This window comes from Aplidium turbinatum, chromosome 6 (genome assembly GCF_918807975.1).
Source record: "Aplidium turbinatum chromosome 6, kaAplTurb1.1, whole genome shotgun sequence".
Classification (NCBI taxonomy): domain Eukaryota; kingdom Metazoa; phylum Chordata; class Ascidiacea; order Aplousobranchia; family Polyclinidae; genus Aplidium; species Aplidium turbinatum.
In genome coordinates, this window is record NC_137477.1 from 3,785,913 (window position 1) to 3,808,444 (window position 22,532).

Genomic DNA, 22,532 nt, shown 5'->3' on the forward strand with positions numbered 1-22,532 from the left:
TCATGTTTGAAAACTATGGTTGCTCTTTCATGGAATGTAAATTTACCTGCTGTGAGTAAAACTGTTACCAAATCTTTTTCAAAATTCCCGTTGAAATGCTTTACAGAGGTTTTGTTGCAGTAGGCTTCCAAATATCTCACTAGTACCGTCTCACTGGTACCGTTGTCCTCTGAATGGCTCTGAAGATAAAACATGCAACTGACATCCACTGGTCAAAAACTGCGATATTTTTGATGGAGACCTATGAGTTATAATTCACACAGCATAGTCTATCATATAACTGTCATAGTCTATCATATACATATAACAGTCAACTGGAAGCCGTAGAGTAGCCTAAATAGAAAATAATTAGCCTATCTCGTGTTTATTGCAATAAAGCAAAAACATTTTTTCAAATTAGTCTAATCATGGACATTGACTTTGATGTTAGCCTGTGACCCTTACATGATTTATGACAAAGTAAATGTCTACCCACAAAAACTCTAACAAGAATTTATGGAGATTTACTTGCCTTTTAAGCATCACGTTACATTTCACTGACAAGAAGCATGAGATTTTTTTGGTCTTGCCTACAAATTTTTTTAGCCTAGTTGCAAGTTTTTAATGCAGGTAGGTGATTTTTGCTCTTACAAACAGTTTTAACTTTCTGCTTTCATCGTATGACCCACTCAAGGTTGAGTTAAACCAGTGGTTCCCAACCTTTTTTTGTCTGTTACCCTAATTTCCGTCCTGAAATGAGCCAATTACCCCCACTATCAATTTTCAAAAACAAAAGTATTTATTGCTATGTATTTCAAAGGGCTAACTATGACAATCAAAATGCAATGCAATACTGATTACAAGATAACAATGCGTGGTAAACATTCAATGCGAAGTTTGGGCCTGGACTTCAGCCGCCAGCTTTGTAATCCTGGGCTTTGTGGTACTGAGGGCGATTCTTGTGTCGCTTTCGACATTCAGGCGATTGCACGTCTTTGTCTTCATTCTGAAGACAGTTGAAAATCCTTGTTCAAAGCGATGCGTTGTTGAAAAACATGTCAGGATATTTAATGCCCGTGTCGTTAATGTTGGTGCGTCCAGGAGTCTGCCGATGCAGAAGGGTTCCAAGCCTTTCCACCTGAAATCAAGTTTCAACGCTTTGTTCGTTCGGAGAGTGATAAATTCTTTTTTGGCCGGAAAGTCGTCGTCATCCACCTGGCTGTCATCACATGTGAAGGGCTCAGTGCAACATTGGAGACTAGCCGTGTCCAAATTAGGAAAGTAGTTGTCCAATGTCCATCTTCTTGGCTTGCTGGCCTAAATGGTCAGCTATGTCCTCCTTCAACGCCGCTGTCAACTCAAGTTCATTGTCTTCGAGGTGACCCGCATGTCAAGCGTCTGAAACTGCGCCACTGTGCCTCTTCCAACTCGCTTGTTCCACAATTCAACCTTTGTGATAAATGCTGCTACGGCTACTTTTGTGTCTATCACAGTTACATTCTTGCCTTGAATTAAAAGATTGCCCTTGTTCAATTCACCAAAGATATCAGCCAGGTAGCACAGCAGGGAAATCCACTATTGGTTAGGAAAATATTCAGCCAAGTCGGACTTATTTTCTATCAGAGAAACATGGACAGCCTCACGAAGTTCGACCCGGCGGGTTATCACTTTGCCACGAGACAGCCATTGTAGCCTACTTCTGTGTGGTAGGCCTACAGTAATGCTTCGTATCTTTCTTCTATCTTCTTGCACAGTTCCTTGAGAAAACGGCTGTTCAATTTTTCGCTTTTATAAAGTTCACAACCTTCACTTGCTTCACTGTTTCCAAATCGGGTCTCGTTACCTGCCAAAAATAGGCAAATTGCCCTCTCCCCGGGGGTAATTTACCCCCAGGTTGGGAACGACTGAGTTAAACGATGTTGATACAGAGACTGTAGTGTGGGGGTGTAGTATGTTTGTTTTCACTTGTTAAATCTTGGCTGACACAACTCCGAGAAAATATAATGTGTAAAAATTAGTATGTGAATTTTAAGCTACTGTTGGAAGTGTTGTTTGATGAATCTTTCAGCTATGGGAAAGTTGTGTTACTATTTGATGGCAAGATAAAACGAATGTAGCAATCTTCTGAGCAGTTGTGTTTCGGGCGTTGTTGCACTATTAAAACCTGTATGCGTCATGAGCATATTCTGATTATGGTTATAACAAAAATGATTTGATGTTTTGTGCCCAAATGGCTTCTACTGGGAACGCAGCATTTTTTAAACACTCGAGGTCGCCTTGGCTGAAAGATTGGGTAGGCACTTTGACATAGGACAATTTTCCTTGCGAATCAGCTGATTTCAGTCATGCGACTCAGCACGTGATATTCTGACCGATCTACTCGAAAGATTTTTGATACAAAAAATTAAGTGAATGTGTCGCCACAAGCAGCGTGGCCTAATGGGTTAAGGTTAGGGCAAGGGAATAGTCATTTCGATTGCGTGGGTTCGATTCCCGCCCTCTGCTAATGTTATTTTTTCTTCTGCAGCTGAACTGAGTGCAAGAAGGATTTTAATGACTGTAATCAATTTTTGTTTATAAGGAAAATTGTCCTACCTTTCTTAACCAATGCGGAATGGTGATGGCTGTTTCGCACGGAAAACTGTCCTATGTTAAAGTGAGTACCGATCAGAGATTGATTGCGGAGCAAATGCCAGCATTCCAAACTATAGTGATGAAGGCAAAATAAAAGTCTAAGTATCTAGTATCTAGTATCTAAACTTTCTGTTCATCGGTACCCTTTGGTCAATTTATAGATTCGCTCGTGTACCCCCAAAATTTTCTCATATTTTTGGCTTTAGAAAGTTTTCATATTGCAACCAAATAACAGTAGAGCTGCATTAGAAGACTACATACATGATATTTTGTACCAATCAAAGCACACAAAGTTATTCATAACAATGTAATCCAAGGTTAAACAAACACTACAATCAAACAAACAATATATCGGCTGAATAAGCCCAGCAATCCTAGCTAATGTGGTGATGGATGAGCCTGCTTTTTAGCAACAAGCTCATTAATACGAGGTGAAACATAAGCAACAGCCACAACGAAGATCGTGTTCAGGTGTTTTGAGCTGTGATCTGTTTTTTGATTTGATTCCAAGCAGCACTGAAAATGTTGACTCACACAACCATATTGATGGAAACAACAACAATGCATGAATAGCAGGTTCCGCAATCTTTTTGTACGACTTGCACATCGTAAACCAAAAATCACACATCGCGTGCAAAGCCATCATGTTGGAGTTCAATCAGTTCCTCTTGCATCCCTGTCCCAGCCTGCAGTGTCTGAGCGTTCGCGGTGAAAGGATTCCTAAGATATGCAACTTCGACTTCACCAAGACTTGAAAAATAGTCGTCAATTTCCTTTTCCAACTTCATAAGATAAAAAATATTTTAAGGCAGATTAGAAGTTATGGAAAGAATACCCTTATACTTAATCTAATGTACCCCTTGAAAAGTCGAAATGTACCCCTGGGGGTACATGTACCCCAGTTTGGGAACCCCTGCTATAGGGCAATGTCACAGACAACAAGCTGAAACGTCAATGTATCACTGTCAGTTTTGGTGACCAATTTTGAAGTAACTTTGACCAATGTCGAACTAACTTCCTTTTAAAGAGCGGACGTAGCTACGGCGGGGCCTGGGTGGACAATTTTCCTTCATAATTTTATCTTGCTTTCCTAAAAATCATGTTTCAATATAAATACAACGTTTCCATGTTGGATGAGGTTTTCTCTCTCAAAATTGTGTTTTGCCTCTGAAAGAAAGTTTTTTTGCTTTAGATTTATCACTGTTTTGAAGGTCGTGGAAATTTGTGCAGGCGCTCTCAAACTATGGCCAATCAGCTGATTCACAAAATGACACTAAACTCGAAAAACAAACAATCTTTAAATTCCTTTGATAACTAACCGCTTGCGAACAATTATTAACTTTGTTTGCAAATAAAGACAGGACTATAACATGACTTGACCTGTTGAAATATTGTCGTAAAGTGTTTGACGGCCTTGAAAGTTTTCAGGAAATTTCTGGTAAGCTTGCCTACTTCTAAGAAGTCATCATCGGCGTATGAGCAGATCTTTCCCGGCTAGATTGGAGGGCAGGAAATCATCAGCCACTTAGCAGTCTCGTCATCCAGGACCCTAAAAAGTGAAAGGGAATTAAACATTTTTCGGAAATATTGCTAAACGTTGTTTTGAGTTTGACACTACATTCTTTTGAGAGTGTTGTTTGGTTTCTAATTCAATATTTAGTAAAAATTTTTGTTTCAAAATGCCATTAACTTTGTATTGTTGTAGCTATACCACATTGCCATTGGCAGCCGCCAATGTGTGAGACCGGGCTGGAGGCTTCCAAGTTTGCCAAGCCTGCCCCAGATACTCGTGTTATTATCGCCATTGGGCTTTGTCTGGTCCAGGTCCAAATTGAGACAAAGGCTATTAGCTTGTATGGTTGTTTAAAGTGATCGTGACTACGCGAGGGCTACGCACACACTCTTGACCAGCTCCATGTCCACTGCGGTCCAATAAGATCGAAACGTGCAGCTTCAGGAGAACTGGTTGCAACGGGCTGCCACGTCCTTTGTTCATAGAGGCCAGTCTTACATGATGCCTGCCCGTCACACACTGCCCTCTTCCGCCAAAATCAGACTGCCGTTGGGGACGTTTAGGTGTGTCTATTAGCCCCAGGTGTTGCTAGGAATGAGCTTAGTTTTCAGCCTGGGTTCACTTCTACACGGCGTCGAGGCATCTCCATAGGGTTGGGGCTGAACAAAGTCAGCTCCCTAGACACTCCGATTTCGTAGAGGATAAGAGCTAGGATAAGAACAGATCACTCTGGAGGAAAAGAAATAGGAAAAATGCGGAAAGTTTCGAAAAATACAGGATACAAAAGCCCCAAAAAACACCAGAAAAGAAAACTAAAACTACCACGTCCTCCACCCTCCATACAATGTGACTTTTGCCCACGTCTTTCCCATCATAGACCGGGCCTCCAAAGCCACATACTGTACGACATCACTATCCAAAGCCAAATTCGATTTGAAGACAAACCAATCGTCGGACATGATAACTGGAACCGACGACGACGACGACATTGCCAGAATCACTGCAACGAGAATTCCTTCGTTCCTAGCAAGGCCTATGAGAGGGGGGTACGGAGGGTACGGCGTACCCTTGAGGGCCCAGGCCTGTGTTTCTTGGGAGGCCAAAAATTGTGGTTTTATAGTTTACCCGCAAAAATGTTTGGTTAAAACCATCATAAACGACTGATTTCAAGCATAAAAGTTGTTATTCTTTAGTCGTGGGGGGCCCGTATTCTAGCAAAAGGGCCCAGAAAGGTAATCGAGTGCTTTTCGAGCAAATTAGTGCCCAAAATGGTAATTTAATGCTTTACGTGCAAAAATGTTCTGTTAAAAGTACCCTAAATTAAATCATAAAAGTTAGTTATTCTCCTGTCCTGGGGGGGGGGGGGGGGGGGGGGGGAGGGGCATAGTGTAGCAAAAGCAGGTTTGAGAAAAACCCGGGAAAAAAGCCCGGGTGTTTTTGTTTTTTTGTGTGTTTTTTAAAAACTGTTTGATAAAGGTAGTTTCACGCTTATTTCACTTCAAAATGAATTTCGGAGTTAGGCTAGAGCAGGAGCCGGAGAATAGGGGAAGGTGGGGTAAAGCGGACCAACCGGGTAAAGTGGAACCCCGCCTTTTTTTGCTATTAAAGTTTCACTACTGTGCGGATACCATTAAGTTTTGTAAAGCATGACGAAAAGTAGCTGCACACGCCATTATTCAAGGTTTCATGGTTTATAAGACACAAAAAAGCACGGAAATTACTTTTTGCACCCTCTGATCTACTGAAAGGTATGTATGGTAACTTAAATTGTATCTTATGTACATAAGGTAGAAGTTTTTTTGAATGATGAAAATGAGCCTCACTATATCACGTACGCATTACGTAGATTCACTCTTGTTGCTGACTAGCTTAAATTTGGCCAACAGTTAAATTAGTAGTAATGTAGAGGTGGGGTAAAGTAGACCGGTGGTGGTCCACTTTACCCTGTCATAAATATTTTTCTTGTTTATGATTTCTTGACCGAATTAGGTGCTGTGTTACTTATAATCTTGTAGCTTATTTTACACAACAGCTGTGTAGGCCTAATTAGAAATCAAGTGGATAGTTGTTCTGATATGGTTGGTTGGTTATTGAATCTTTATCCTCGGACTGACAAAGCCTTGATGGGCTATTCCTGGTAGTTTCGCATACTTGTAGAGGCTCTTCACGCAGGGCCGGTTACCGAGATTGGCTGAGTGAAGTTTCCGATTGCTGAGGTGTTGTTTCCTGAAATTATTGCATCCATTAAGTGCCGCAAAATGGAGAGCACTCCTGAATTGCGTTGCTCAAGCGCATACCCCGAGGGTCGAACCAGCGCCGGGTAATCTTGAGCCGGGCTCGTAACCACTGAGCTAACGGGGCGGAATATCCCACCAATCATGATCGAGTAGACGAGCTGGTTCTTAACTTAGTTATATTCTTGTTTTTCAGAATACCTCGTTATCACCAAAGGACATCCTGTGGGCGCATGAAGCCTGCGCTAGTTGCAATGAAGAGGATGACAACTTTATCCGTGAACTCCGTTTTGAAAAAAATTCTTCAAAGTTTGATTCGTAATGGACTTATGAACTGCAGTTGTGAAGTTTCATAATGTCTTCCCTAATGATGCTAGTTGTAAATAATTTGATTGCGTGGAAAAAAATTACGGAATTTGCTCAAAACTTACAACGGTCCAGTTTACCCCACATATGCGGGGTAAAGTGGTCTATTGGAGGTAATTTTAAAATTAAAAAAATTTATATAAAAATGCTGGCAGTCATCAAAAGTGCACTTTAAAAATTGTCGAAATATGTTAGAATTAACGCTCAAATAAAAAAAGTTAAATTTTTTGGCAAAATCAGTGAACTGTACTGAATTAACCCTTAGGTATTCCACTTTACCCCACCTTCCCCTACTTTCGGAGCAGGAGTCAAAAAAAGTGACTTCTTTCGTTCACCTCTGCTAGTGCTGGGTATGTGGTGAATGCAAAAGTTAATGAAGAAAGGTTAGGATTGGTCAGATGATTAACTTGATTGTGTTTTAACAAGATGTTATGTTGGAGCTTTGGTAGAGAGCTTGGCTTGTACCAGATACATATAACACTCGATCAGTAACGTTAACGGATTTAACATTAAACACAAAAAAAAAAACATGAAAAAAATACTAAATCCAACGTTTTCGACACCACATAGTGTCCTCTTCAGAAATAATTATAAGCTGCATCTAAGAGAAATAAAAAATGAATTTAAAAATTTTACATTAAAGATGTACAATAATCGACACCTCTCTACAGCACCATCAACAACTGACATACGAATTGAATTCAGGATACACAAATTGGCGAGGGACAGATCACAAGATATGCACATTGCACAACACAAAATAATAGTTTTATTGCAGCCTGATACTATTATTGCGCAGTGCGCACAGATGTCCAATTCTGCAGTAAAATGTTGTGTGATGTGCAATACGCCTGAGCAAGCATCACACTTTTTGCCCAAGACGAATGGGGGCCCGGAGTGAGAGGGGGGCCCGGAATGACTCTTCGTACCCCTAGTGAAAACTTCTCTCAGAGGCCCTGGACTTCCTAATGGTATAGAAACGTTGAAGCTGATTGCATTCGTACGCTACTTGTGCATTGCAATCAACAAGCGTTCTTCACGATGTCCAGCTACAATTACTACATTTTCTTTGTTTCACCTTCAGCTCTTTTTGGGAAAACTATGTTAGATGAAAAGCTATTAACTGCTTCCTTGATCTTTTTATGAAACTGTTCAAATCATCATGTTGATTTGGGCACCAACAAAATATGAAATTACTTGAACTTCATTCATTTTTCTATGAAACTAACCAAATCATCATGTTATTTTGGGCACCAACAAAATATGAAATTACTTGAACTTCATTCATTTTTCTATGAAACTGACCAAATCATCATGTTAATTTGGGCACCAACAAAATATGAAATTACTTGAACTTCATTCATTTTTCTATGAAACTGTTCAAATCAACATGTTGATTTGGGCACCAACAAAATATGAAATTGCTTGAACTTCATTCATTTTTCTATGAAACTGACCAAATCATCATGTTGATTTGGGCACTCATTATCTCAAACTTAATGCAGATAGCTATTTTGTTATGTATATTCAGACAATTTCAATAAAATCACACAGATTTAGGCAACTTTTTGTTTTGCCACCACCAAACTGAATAAGTCCCTTACGGCTATGCTGTTCATAATTATGAAAGAAATCAAAGGCTATACAGTCGAAGGGGCGCCATTCCTCAATCGACAATCCACCTTTAACTGTTTGAAGGTTGGGGGGGGGCTGTCAATTCAACTTTTTTGCATCAACAGTTGTATCTCTAAAACCACTGAGGCTGCGACTATGAGACTTCTTGACTTTTCCTAACTTTCATTCACCTCTATTGAGCTGAAATTTTGAGCGAATAAAGGTTATAAATTGAGAGATATAAGGCATTTCTCAGCACATCCTCTGAAATATTTCATATTCTATTGTTCAAAATTTTCCCACCAGCTGGATGAAAGTAATTAATTTGGCCCATGTCTCGTTAATCCTAACTGCTTCACAGCGTGAAGGAAATTGACAGTATGCGTGGACCTTTTGTTCTCACCACGGCTTATAAGCGACGTCGATACAAGAAAAGCTTCAACTTTGATACGATGAGTTACCGTCGCTTGCGGTTGAAATTGCGTAAAATTAAACATAAGACTTGGTGTCAATGCATCTAGAGCGAGAATAGTTTTTCGCAGACAATTATGTACTTTCAATCAAACAAAGCATAGGCTACAACGTTATTGCCTACTATAGAAGCTGCTCTGTAACATATTATGATTTTGGTTTCAAATCTTTCCTTTTGTCCGACACACTATCAAAAGCAGAAAAGGCGTCGATGTTCCCAAAGCTTCTCACATATACTTGTAAACATTTATTTCCAAGTCGACATGTAAAGATTTGAAATGCAATACGCTTCTCATTTGTGTAGGATAAACCAGAACATCACGCTTTTGTGAAAAGGACGATCGTTCCACCACGTTTATACGTGATGCAGCTTAGTTGAATCAATATATTCGAGGCTTCTTGTACCAGGTTCACTGTCACTGATAAACTAAACCGCGATGCAGTACCTCGCAAAGCAATTGTAGCGTAACATTTCCATGTGCTATAACTCGTCATAAATTGTGAAAACTTGTGTATTTACTTGTCAAGTTGTCTCATGTGAAATATAAGTTTGCATAGCAATGTCACAATGAAATCTTATCTCCGTTTACCAAACTAAAGATATGAACTTATGCGACGTCTTGCAACGTTGAATCGACGGAAAGGCGGGTAACTGCCAAACTGAACTGAGAATGCATGAAAGAAATCGTTTATTATCGAATGGACGTGACGTCAGAAAACGATGAATCGACATAGGCTAGCGGCGAGAGATATTTTAGTTAGATAATGACACGCGGCAGCGCGTTTACATTGAATAAAAATACCTTTATTTTATCCATTTCTATTTCCATTCTTCCTAGTTTCGTCTCACAATAACAAACAAATGAAGTTACGCATATTTACTAAATTATTCAATAAACAATAATGCATCATCCAGCATTATGTCAGCGCTGATTGACTAGACATATTCACGAGTTGTGTGAGAATTGTATTCGATTAATCGCATTATTTATTGTAGGTAACACCTGCAAAAATTCAAGTAATTGCAGACTCTGCCTTCATAAGTGTAGTTTAGAAGTAGCCATCTCATATTGAGCCAATCCAATCAATGTAAAATAGAACGCTTTTACTTGATAGCGCGTGTGATATATAGGTTTTATCTAACAACTACTTTCAGTTACATTGAAAGTGAATGAGTAAGCATTATGCAGTCTGTGACAAGGACTGGAAATGTATAATCAGAAAATATAATATCATAAAGTATATTGCGTTATGTACATCTAGTAATTTTTATGAACATGGTATCATTTTGCAGGCAGGCGTTTTTATAGAGATACAAACTTATTCCATAGTTTGATTTATGGCACTTATCCAACTGTTTCATAATGCGAATAGCTGTTTTAGTTGAATTTAGAAAAAAATATAACTTATAACCGCAGACAGATGCAACTTTTTTCATGCTTTAGGCAATCGGCAGTACGGTGAACTATAGTGGTACATAACATAACCCATATGCGGGGTAATCGCAAGGGTCAACCCAAGTAATGGAAAGGTTCTTTTTGAATTATGGTGATGGAATTCTTGTAATGCTATTGAACTTCATCTTTTTATGAAAAACTTATATTGTTTGCATTTGAAAGAAATATCAAACTTTTGGATTTTTTTTATCACTGAACTGTCCGTTAGTAGAATGTTTCTTTATTACCTTAGTTAGGCCTATTGGTAAGTCAGGAAAGTATTTGTTGATGTGACATATGAGGATATTGTAAGAGACCGAGTTATTTTGTAAATAGTATTTGATTTTTGGATACCATCAAAATTTTCTCACAATACACAAATGCGCATCGAGATATAGTGCTCACAGTTTGGAAAAGTTAGATTGTGATAATTGCAACTTGCCTGAGTAGGCCTACAGCAAGGGACAATCAAAATAGATGAAACCGCATTCATGGTAATATAGACGTTTTGCAAACTGCTCTTTTCGTTTTCAATATAATAACAAGAATGCCAGCTTATTTTCACTAAACATATAAACAAATATCAAAAATTATGAATGAACAGCGCATCTATATTTTTCGGTTTAGGTTCAACAATGCATTCTAGCCGTCAAAATGATGGAATATTTGGTAATTTTGTTGAGACATACCATTGCCCAATCGTTGAATTTACATCAGAGATAATTTTATTAGATAGATTATCAGTTTCATGCACATGGTTTCATTCAGCGTTATAATGTTGTTTTTCAAGCCACGTGGCGTTCATGGTCATAACGCAACATTGCAGAAGCAGCCAATATTGATACCAGGTAGGCCTACTAATTATTACGCCGCTTTCGTCGAATCTACGTCGCTAAACGACGATATTGTGCAAACGCCTGTTGGATTTCCCTTCTACGTGTAGTTTATCATAAACGTGAAGCATTGCTCAAAAAGCTAATCTGAATCACCATAGATAACCATAGCATTCATATAGTTTCATCATCAGTAAATATGTAAAGTGCACTTCACAATTGTTAACAACGGTCTGACAATTTATTATATTGCAAAGTTTTGATTTATTCTCGATTTTTATAATTCTGTGTAACAGTTTTTTTCTAACTAGTTTCTATGGGACTAACAATTTGTTTCATTATACATTTTCTTTAGTATTTCAACGCCATTATTAAAAAAATTACGTCCTTTTCACTTTTAAATAAAACATGGCAAGGCAAGGATTCAGTGCTGAAGAAATATTGCAACATGTTTTACTGGATTCTGACGACGAAAGCCAGGCGGATGATTTGGAGGATTTATGGCACTCCGATTCAGATGAAGAAGCGGATTCTTCTCCGTCAACTTCCGCAACAGCGATTCCGATCGAGATTGACGACCAGTTACCTTCCATGGGCGATGTTCAACCGGAGTTTGCGCCATCAGGACGGATTATAACATCGAAAAGACTGGTGAACAGCATAGATTCCTATCTCGACATGAACAACTACGATGCTGTTGAGTTTTCCTGACACACTGAAGTCTTATACAACTTTTGTAGAAAAGCCAAAGAACAGACAAGAGGGCGGCGTCAGCATTACTTGGTCTAATGCGAGACCGGTGCACAATGGGAGAAGGGGCCGGGCTAACATTATATCTGGCCCGATTGGTGTTAGAGGAGAAGCCAAAAAAGCCAAGACCCCTCGGCAAGCATGGGAACTATTTTTTTCTTTAAACATTTTGAACATTATTGTTCAAGAAACAAATAGAAAAATTGCCACACTCATTTCTCAATTGCCAGAGAGAATTTTAGATGACAGCAGGTACTGCTATTTTGGCCCAACCAACAACGAGGAGATGCTGGCCTTTGTTGAATTGGAGTATTTTCGGGGGCTTTTAGGACAGGCTGGTCATTCCACGGATGTATTGTTCAATCAACTGCAAGGACATCCCGTGTTTAGTGCAACAATGAGCAAGAACCGCTTTAAATTTTTATTTTCGAACATTTCGTTCGACGACCAAAATACTAGGCCGCAACGTTGGAAGAATGACCGGTTGGCCGCATTTCGAGTCGTTTTCGAAATGTTTAACGAAAACTGCGGCAAACATGTCATTCCAGGTGACTACTTGTCGTTGGACAAAACGCTATACCCCATGAGGACACAAATTGCCTTCAAGCAATATAATCCAAACAAGCCTGCGAAATATGGCCTTCTGTTCAAGTCGGTAAACGCCAGCAGATTCCCATACACATTTGCGGCATCGGTCTATTCAGGTAAACCGAAGGAAGAGCCATTTAATTTTTACGTTCGTGGAACAGAAGAACTGGTAAAAGGAATGGTGATGAGCCTGGAACAACACGGTGACCTTCAAGGTCGGAATATTTTGTATGACCGCTTTTACACCTCCATACCACTCGCGCAGTGGTTGCTTGACAGGGGTATAACGTCAGCTGGAACCCTCAACGCTATACGTAGAGGAATACCCCTGGAAGTGAAGCAAGTGAGTGGTAGGGAGAAATCTTCGTACGAAATTTATTGGCAGACGAGTGAGGCTGATCTCAGCCTACATTCTTATGTAGTAAAAACGAAGAATTCTGGCATGCGGAATGTGTTGATGTTGACGACCATGCAACCTCTATTGGGGATTACCAAGGATGACGGCAAAAAGAAGCCAGGCTTGTATAAGCTTTGCGACTTCACAAAGGGTGGCACCGATATCATCGACCAAAGGATGGGTTGGTTCATTCACGTGCAAAGCGAAGTCCCCACGGTGGACAACTACTGCGTTTGCTTATTGAGAAGGTGCCAAAGCCACAAAAAATAAACTACCAAAAAACCGTGGCCAATGTCAATGCTGTGAAAAGCCTTTATGCCCTGCACATTCCATACGAGTATGTCAAGTTTGCTTTTGCGCAGAATAAACTATTTGAATGATTGCGGTTTTATAAACTTTGGCTTCAACCACAGCCTAAATAAAACGCGGAGCTCAATGAGAGATTTTCCTTTTATTAGACAGATAGCTATTTTTACGTTGATTCAACATATCAAGACGTTGAATACTTGTAAACATGTGCGGTTTTGCAATTAGATTGCTTATCAAAATCATCTATCCTTTTTTGTATAAAAAGTGGGTCATAAAACTAATCGTAATACTCGATGTAAAATTCAGCATTTTTATATGCTGAAACAGTATTGTATTCATATTTTATAAATCCATTTTCTATTTAGAAAATATCAATATAATGCGGTTTGAGCATAGCTGAATTTTAGCACGGATACAACGACTGATTTTATGACTTTTATACAAACAAGGACAGAAGAGAAGTAATCTAATTGCAAACCCGCGCATGTTTACATCGTCTTGCAATGTTGAATCCACGTCGAAATGATTGTATTAGCGTTGTATTCAATTTCTCGTATTATCGAACTGTAAATGTGCAGCCACTTGTAATTTCAATGTGCCTCATTGCATATTCTTAAATATTTCTGAATTTGTGTGTACATAACCTGACAGAACACAGGTTGCTTTACCATTGAATCAAGTTGAAAAACGTTGCTGCAAGAGCCTTGTGCCAATTGCTGCAGTCCGGTATTGCTGTAACCAAATCAAAATACTTATCAATATTTTGCTGCCAAACTGACATTTTTATCGCATAAACGCCCATTAGGCAAAAAAAAAAAGGCAGCTAATTCTTTGTAAAGTATTTCTCCAGGTTCACAATGATTTGACGCATAATAAATACTACTTTGAATAAATCTAAATATTGTTTGGATTTTAGTGTGTGGCATATGAATCTTAGAGAGCTTATTGAATCCACAAGAAAATGACCCGAGGCATTACAGATTTTCCTTTTGATGAAAAGCGTTGTGACGTTCTGTTAATTAATGAACCGTAACTGTTTTATTTTGAATTTCTTTCTGACTTCTGTTTATGTAAAGCATCATCGACTTTATCGGGTAATCTTACTCCTAGTACTAGCCTTGTATGTAGCCGAGTTCACATTGAACTTACATTGAGAGACGCTGTTGCAACTACAATACATTGCATTTAAACCGCTTTTTTTGTTGCATGATCTTCCATTCGTTTCGTGGATTACATAATAGTATTTGATAAACGCCACCCTGCTTCTTCAGCTGGTCTACATTTGTTAATAAAGCGTAGGAATTGCTGTTCTTGGAACCGAGGTCACAAGATCATAATCCAAATTGGTGTGACACGCGTTCAGAAATCTCATTACTGCATGTAATTGATGAAGCATTGTTCTTTTAGTCAAGAAGAGAGCTTTATTTTGAGCGTGGGAAAAGTTATTATTTTGCATGAAAAATATAGATTCAAATTGAGATTATGTAAAAAAAATTTAATCACAACATGGCAATGCATGTTCTTCATTACTCTACCAAAAAATAATGTGTAAACTCACGCTACAATTGCTTTAATCGCAAAATAATCCAAAAGTCATAAGTCACCTCAACATTTCAACGTCTATGAGCAGTTCTAAAATTCACATAGGTTTAATTTTCGGATATGCTCAGCGTGAATAATTTTACAAAGTGAATCCCAAAGTTTGAAGCCGTACCTTAAAAAATAACAGAGATATCACTCCTAAAGCATAAGAAGAATCGACAGCCCCCCCCCAAACTGAGCAAGACTCCAGGGAGCCCAACCTCGTAAGGGTTAAGTGTCTCACCAAAGACATGGCCACATGCTCTTGAGCGGTATCGAACTAGCGTCCTATCGAACGTCGAACCAAGGCTCTCACCACACGGCTATACAGCCGGCCCATGCTCACACAAATATGTCAAAACGAACAAACTCAACATTTTCTTTGCAAACTTGTATTTCTAGAAATTTGTTTTTATCCAGCTGCTTGTAAAAAGAAGCGAAAAATGTTGGTGTCAGCTTCGCAGAGAAGCTCAGTTAGATGCTGGAGACTGCAGCTGGAGTCTCATCAGGGTTCAAGCAGAAAGAAGGGAATAGCAATAAGTTTGTTTGTTTGTTTGTTTATCTTTATCCTGCATTGCGGGAAAGCGGACTTGAGCGCTATGCATCGGTGTACGCATGTCTGTTTTCCGGTTGTCTACTTTACTTATGACTTAGATTTGGTACTACCCATTACTCGAAATCGATCACTAGGTAGAGGCAATGGGGTTGTGCGATCCACTCGGTGGCGCTACAACTGGGTCCTAGCAACACGCACGCAGTGATTGCTTCAAGCTTTAGCACGCTTTGCGTAACGCGCGTACAGCTGATATGGGTGAGATGGGAGTGCAGTGTTGTGTTGATGTGAGGGTAAGAAGGTGCATATTACAAAGCTTGATACATTTTAGGCTTGATTTAACGTTGCTATGGCTATAAAAGCAAATAAGTAAACAGGCTTTTCGAACACATTGCATGACAAGGTATCGACTTGTGGTGACAGGCAGAGAGGGAGACAGAGCAGTTTTTGTAGCTTTTACTTTTTGTAGTTTTTACCGTACTTTGAGAATGGTAGGCTACTCCTATACAAGTTTATTCAGTTGTGATCCACAAATGTTACTGATTAATCCTTGCCTGGTTCTGTGTCTGTCATGCTACTGCACTTTTGCCTTACACAGCAAGTTGGATTATACAGGTTTAAAGCATAGGCTAATCATAGATAATTGTTAAAATGCCACAGTATTGCTGTGTTCCTCTTTGTACGAATCGTAAAGGTGGATATGTGTTTCCCAACGATATGTCTGTGCGACAACAATGGATTACCGCAATTAAAAGATCATCATCTTCGAAAGCAGTTGGGAAGAAATGGGTGCCTGGCGAGCATGATAGAGTGTGCTCAAAACATTTTGTTCAATCTGATTACCGTGAAGGTATGCGCACTTGTACGAATGCATTCTTGCTGGTTGTTTATTTAGTATGACTACTGTTGCATTACACTATTTTCTTCCTTGGGTTCTCAGCCAGGAGTACAAGATATGCTTAAGCTTCAACTGGTAGGCCTACATTAATCTATTTATAACATGACAGATAGACTGTTTCCCGAGCACAACTGGTGCGAAGCTAAAGCTGGCTTGTTTTAAACAACAGCCAGGGGAATATGAGCATTAAAAAGAGCTAAGAATCCCCCTGGTTTACCATTTTCTGGAAGCATTTAACTTTGCAATATTTCAGGCACAAAGATAAAGGTCTTGAAAGCAAACAGTGTGCCATCAGTGTTCACTTTTAAACCAACACTTGCTACCTCAGGAAGAGGAGCGCGTTTGAAACGAAGATTAGAAAAGCTTTGTAACATTGAAGATTGGCAGCATGAAGAAGAGGTTGTTGATCATGCTGAATGTACAACGGAACCTCATTGCAAGAGAAGGAAAGCGACTTCAGTTGCAATTCAGTGCAGCCTGGATAGCAACGACAATAGCGGAGGAAGCGCTTCAACTGGAATGAGAATTGAACATTACAATGAAAATAAGCAAGTCATAAACTACTACACTGGTTTCGATGATTGTGATCACTTTATGTTATTCTTGCGTTGCTTGGGGCCAGCTGCATATGACTTGAACTATACGAGCAGCAAACTTGACCCACCAAACCAGCTCTTTCTTACTCTAATGAAGCTAAGACAATCAAAGGAAACTAAAGAACTGAGTTTTCTCTTTCACATTAGTGAAAGCACAGTTTCATTAACTGTCAGGGTATGGATCAACTTTATGTATTTTCAGCTAAAGGAACTTAATATTTGGCCATCTCGAGCTGTTGTGGATGAACACATGCTCACACAATTTCAAAATTCATTCCCCACAACACGTGTCATTTTAGATGCAACTGAAATACCAATCAATAAGCCAGGAAAAGTTGATGCTCAAAGCATGACGTTCTCCACTTACAAGAATAAGAACACACTAAAAATTATGATTGGCATCACTTCAAATGGGCTGGTATCGTACGTAGGCCCATCAACAGGTGGATGTTCAAGTGATCGCCAACTTATCGAGCAAAGTGCTCTCTACAAGCAAGCTAATGAACACTTTTCACAAGGGGGTAGCATCATGGCTGACAGAGGTATTCTTGTGCAGGATCTTTTTGCACCTTATGATGTTGCCGTCAACACGCCTACCATGCTGAAAGGGAAGCACCAACTTGATGCAGATGTGGTTGTCTCGGATAGACGCATTGCATCATCACGCATACATGTCGAGCGTGTTATTGGACTGAGCAAGACATATAAAATTTTGACTAACCCACTGCCTTACCAGTAGCCTATGTCCCAATGGCATCACGTATCGTGTTTGTATGTTTCATGCTGTGTAACTTTCGTGAACCTATTGTTAGTTGATTTTGTGATTACTTTATTTCTTAGCAAAATCTCTTCGGGAGGTTTTCTTTGCCTACCGGCTTTCTCTTTTTTTATACTACCGCAGCAGCGTTCCTCCCCACATAACGTAGCTGGCCTTGCACCATTGCTGGTGATGCGGCCATGTGTTTTTATAATTATTTTTTCTGACTGTAAGCTGTTTTATAATGCATGTTATAACGCTAGCTCGTTTTGCCGCATCTTCCCTTTTCCGTTCTCGTGTTACGCTGCTTGAGTTAAAGTGAAACTTATTTTTTGCTTATGACTTGAATGTAGCCAAATTGTGGACTTAAATTAATTTTTGTTATTTATTGTATAACCAGCATGTCGTACTCGATAACGGGAATAAAACAAGCAACAACAAATATGAAACAAGTGTTAGTGCAAACTTAAGTAACAAACGAAATTTATTGCGACAACAAATTGATCGTAGTTTCCCATCTTACTATGATGACTGGGTAGATGCAAGGCTACAGTTACGTCATGGTAGCTACAACATCGCCAGTTTATGGGTCAACAATCAACATGTGTACACTATGGTATTCAAAACATGTGTTGTGCAACGTACGGTCTCCACTTGGAGGTGTAAAAAGCGTCTAGTTTAGGCAGCACAGTTGCGTTATAGTACTCTGAATCAATCTCAATAACTTTATGAGATGTTTTTCTTATTTTGGTATCACTCTGCGTTCCAACCTTCTAAAAACAAACATGTTTTGATAACTACAATGCATATCGGAATCATATTTTAAGTTATTCTTTCGCCCACGCATAACCAAGCGCTGTACAACGCATCGTCTATATGCTGCGCAAGGCTAGTTCTCGTCTAGAAGGACCCAGTTGTACCGCCGCTAGTGGTTTCGTGGTATCCTGTCGCACAACCCCATTATAGTTAAGTTTCTTGCCCAGAGAAACAACAGCAAGTGCGGGTGGCTGAAGTCGAACATGCAGGCTCTCGACTGCGAGCCCAACGCGCTAACCACTCGGCCACGGCTGCCGAGTGGTTAGTTCTTCACATTTGCGGAAAAATCTCCAAAGCGGCTGTTGGATTTGCTTGCAAAAAAATGAACGAATACACTACTGTATCACTCTCCAGGCAATAATAGTTGATTTCGCAAATATGACGCAATGATTCTAACTTTTCTTGTCTTGCTTTTGTCTGTGAAAAAATACCATCTTCATTCATTTTGTAAAAAATGCAAGTTGAACTTATTTGATTTTTGTTTGTCTACTGGCCAAAAATAACACATTGTGCAACAACAGGCGCGGGCCATGCAAAAACGTCTCGCAGGTAGAGCCTGGATTTAGCCCGCAGGCCATAACTGACACCCCTGGCCTGCTCTCTCAAACATACGATTCTACCATTTATGTTTCTACGAAGAAGGCGTAAGTATAAAGGTAATCAAGCGTGACGTGTTTATGTAATTGCGGAGATCTCTACATTAGTAATCTCTGGTAGACCGTAGAACCAGAACCAGTCATCTATGGTAGAAATCCATGGTAAAACCAGCAAGCCCGTTGCTCGTAAAGTGTGACCTCAACAGCTTTTGCTGTTTATCGCAGGGATTGACAAACACGTTGTGTCAACAAACTTGTTTTATCTCGAAGTTTGTTTAATTTGTGAGTTCAAAGTTTACACATTGGTGATTAGCCTTTTTGGCAGCCATAAGCTAACTGCACTTCACGCAGTTTAACGCAAGTAATTTGCAGACTGTGTGAAGTCTCATACAGCAGAGTTTCATTCATGAGAAGCTTTCCTCAGAGACTTCAGGAGTCAATTCAACGATTTGGTCTCTTATCATTTAAGATGCGATATGTCAGGTAAGTCACAGGTATTTTAAGGCAGTCAAACAGTCGTTTTGACATTCATTAAACGTCACTTGTCGCTAAATCAATGTAAAAGAATTGAATTGCGGCTGGTTTAAGGCAAATGTGTCTTTCAAACAAATCGCTCATAGCTCCAAGGGTCAACTTTTGATCATATGCGATTACAATTTCTCAGCACCCAGGGATACCTAAACTGTCAGCACCACGATCTTGCAAGGATTTTTTTTCTTTTTAATTACTTAACATCAGACTCTTACTTTTGCCAACAAAGCCGTACATCTCAAACTGATGCATCTAGTGGCAATATTGTCTTTGAAGAAGAGGCATTTGATGAAGTTTAACACGTTTTCATAGCCTGTTAGCCATCTTTAATTTCTAGGCTATATGAACTAGACACAGAACCCCACACCGCTTGTAGTTTATATGACAGCGTTCAGAACTTTATTATAATTTTGACATCGCATCAAATACGGTTGGAGCTACCATTAAATTAAAACCTCCATCCTTATTGGGATCATCAGAAGGTTTTTGTTCAAAATTTTTTTTGTTATTGTACTAAAATAATTAAGATATCTTTAGTTTGCATTTTGTCACGTTTGTAGGTAGACTACTGCAGAATAGCTACAGAAACCCACAAACGTAAAAGAATTGAAAAGAGGTCTTGACACGAGTAAAGCTACTCTATGATAGGCTACAAGTGACGAATCACTGTGTGGTTGCCAATTCTTGCTGCAATAATTACGAACTACGCAATCAAGCGCACATGACTCGGTGCGATGCACTAACACTAAGGCAATAATCATAACACAAAACTAACGTTACTGAACTGTACCACATTTACAATGATGAAAATAAGGAATAACTGTTTAAGTTGAAGCAACATTATCAACTAAAAGTTTGACTAAAAATTTTGTTACAGCATTTTCAAAGAAAATCATGACAGGTTTATACGAGGACGAAAAATGTCATGGTTCTCGACTCATCAGAACGCAAATTAATTTTACCTGATTGTATGAACCATTCACAAGCGTTAAATTATAACAGCTCTACAGCCTAAGTACGCTACGCTATGTTAGCTATGCCACAGGGCAACTCGGCTAGTCTCATTAGAAATTTAACATGCAATTTAGCTAAATATACTGTAGGCTACATACAATTTTGGTAAAGAGGTGACTTTCTTCAACCATAGACAGATAAAACCAAGCAACCACACGGCATTAAACATAATACGTTAGAGTGAACATAAACTATAAACTACGAACATTTTCGGCCATGCTTAAGTTAGCCCTTCTCAAGTAACGAAAAATAACTGATTTTACATCTTGTACATTGAAAATAAATAACTGATCTACACAAGGAACTGAAAAACGAAATGCATAAGAATGAAACGGCAAAGCAGGGGAGAAAGTCACATCATATCGCTGTTAATTCCGCGAGGCAAAAAGCGCATTATATGACGAATTAAGAAAAGACGTTGAGCAGATAGGAAGCGCCTGCGGCAAACAACTGCGTATTGATGCAAGGTCGAGGATTGCAGGATTTTATGAGCAAAGTCTCGTGGATTTCAGTGTCAAATTCGGTGAAACATTTACGCACAACTATAAAAGACCTCAAAGATGGTTTGTTGTTTGAACATGTTTTGTGCGTAAATGCTTCACCGAATTTGACACTGAAATCCACGAGACTTTGCTCATAAAATCCTGCAATCCGCGCTTCAATGCGCAGTTGTTTGCCGCAAGCGCTTCCTATCTGCTCAACGTCTTTTCTTAATTCGCCATATGATGCGCTTTTTGCCTCGCGGAATTAACCGCCATGTGATGTGACTTTCTCCCCTGCTTTGCTGTTTCATTCTTATGCATTTCATTTTTAATTCATTGTGTAGATCAGTTATTTATTTTCACTGTACAAGATGTAAAATCAGTTATTTTTCGTTACTTGAAAACGGCTGACATGTGTAAGGCCGAAAATGTTCGTAGTTTATATTCACTTTAATATATTATGTTAAACACCGTGTGGTTGCTTGGTTTTATTTGTCTATCTATTCTATACTGTACACTGTACAGTACATGGATGCAATAACTATTTGCCCTTACATGAAACTTGTTAGAGGCAGACTATTATAACATGAAGACACAAAGTCTTTTGTCGCCTGTGTAGCCTACTGTAGTGATGCACATTCCACGTTGGATTCGTTGCATTTCAAGAATCTAGGCCAGCTAGTGATTGAGCGGTTAAAGCATAGCTTGTACTAACGCATCCCATGACATCAGTAGCTGAAGCATTATTTGGACGGGTTTGCATGGAAATTAAAATTGGGCTCTTTGGAACTGCGAGAGTAATTCAAAATGTGGTGTTCAACACTGAAATACTCCGCGCCCTCTGAAGTTAAATCCAATTAGTAAGAAGGAGTGAACTGTAACAAATAATAATAATACCAATCACAATCGAACCGACCTCCTTTCGAGCGCAGGCTACACAGACTCTCCCAACATTTGGCAACGCAACCTTGGTTGGCCACTTTTTTCAAACGCCATTCAATGCGAGAATAGCAAGTTACTTTTAGGCAATCGTCTTGTATAGAATCCATTACAATCGGAATACATTTAAAAAAATGCATAAACTATACATTAGTCCGATCTTTAGTCCTTTTTCTTACATGTAATAAAGTTTTTTAAAATTATAGCTTTGCATGAACTTGGTTGAATGCTTGTTTGATTCATTAATTGATAATAATGAAAGTTATTTGCTCTGGTGCTTCCAAAACTGGAACAAAAACTTTATCAGCTGCTCTTAGAATTCTGGGATATAATGTTTTCGACTTTGAAGAGCAGTTTTTCTATCGTTGTCGAGAGCTGATGAAAGTGATGGATGAAGGATGGACTACTGAAGATATTTACGATATATTCAAAGATGTTGATGCTGTGACAGATACACCAGGTTGTGTTTTGTGGGAGGACATTCTGAAAGCGTTTCCAGAAGCAAAGGTAAGAAACATACTTTTTGTATTCCAAGCTTAACGTAGGCTACATGCAAACCATTTCACGCTAATTAAACTTTTGTTGATAATTGGAGGCCTATTGTTTGGTCCAATGCTAAAATCAAGCTCAGTTCTAAGCAATTAA

At 39.2% G+C, this 22,532-nt stretch overlaps 1 pseudogene; it reads left to right on the forward strand.

Annotated features, from left to right (window-relative positions):
- The first annotated feature begins 5,083 nt into the window (after positions 1 to 5,083).
- Positions 5,084 to 17,568, forward strand: LOC145771803 (uncharacterized; annotated as a pseudogene).
- Positions 17,569 to 22,532: the final 4,964 nt, after the last annotated feature.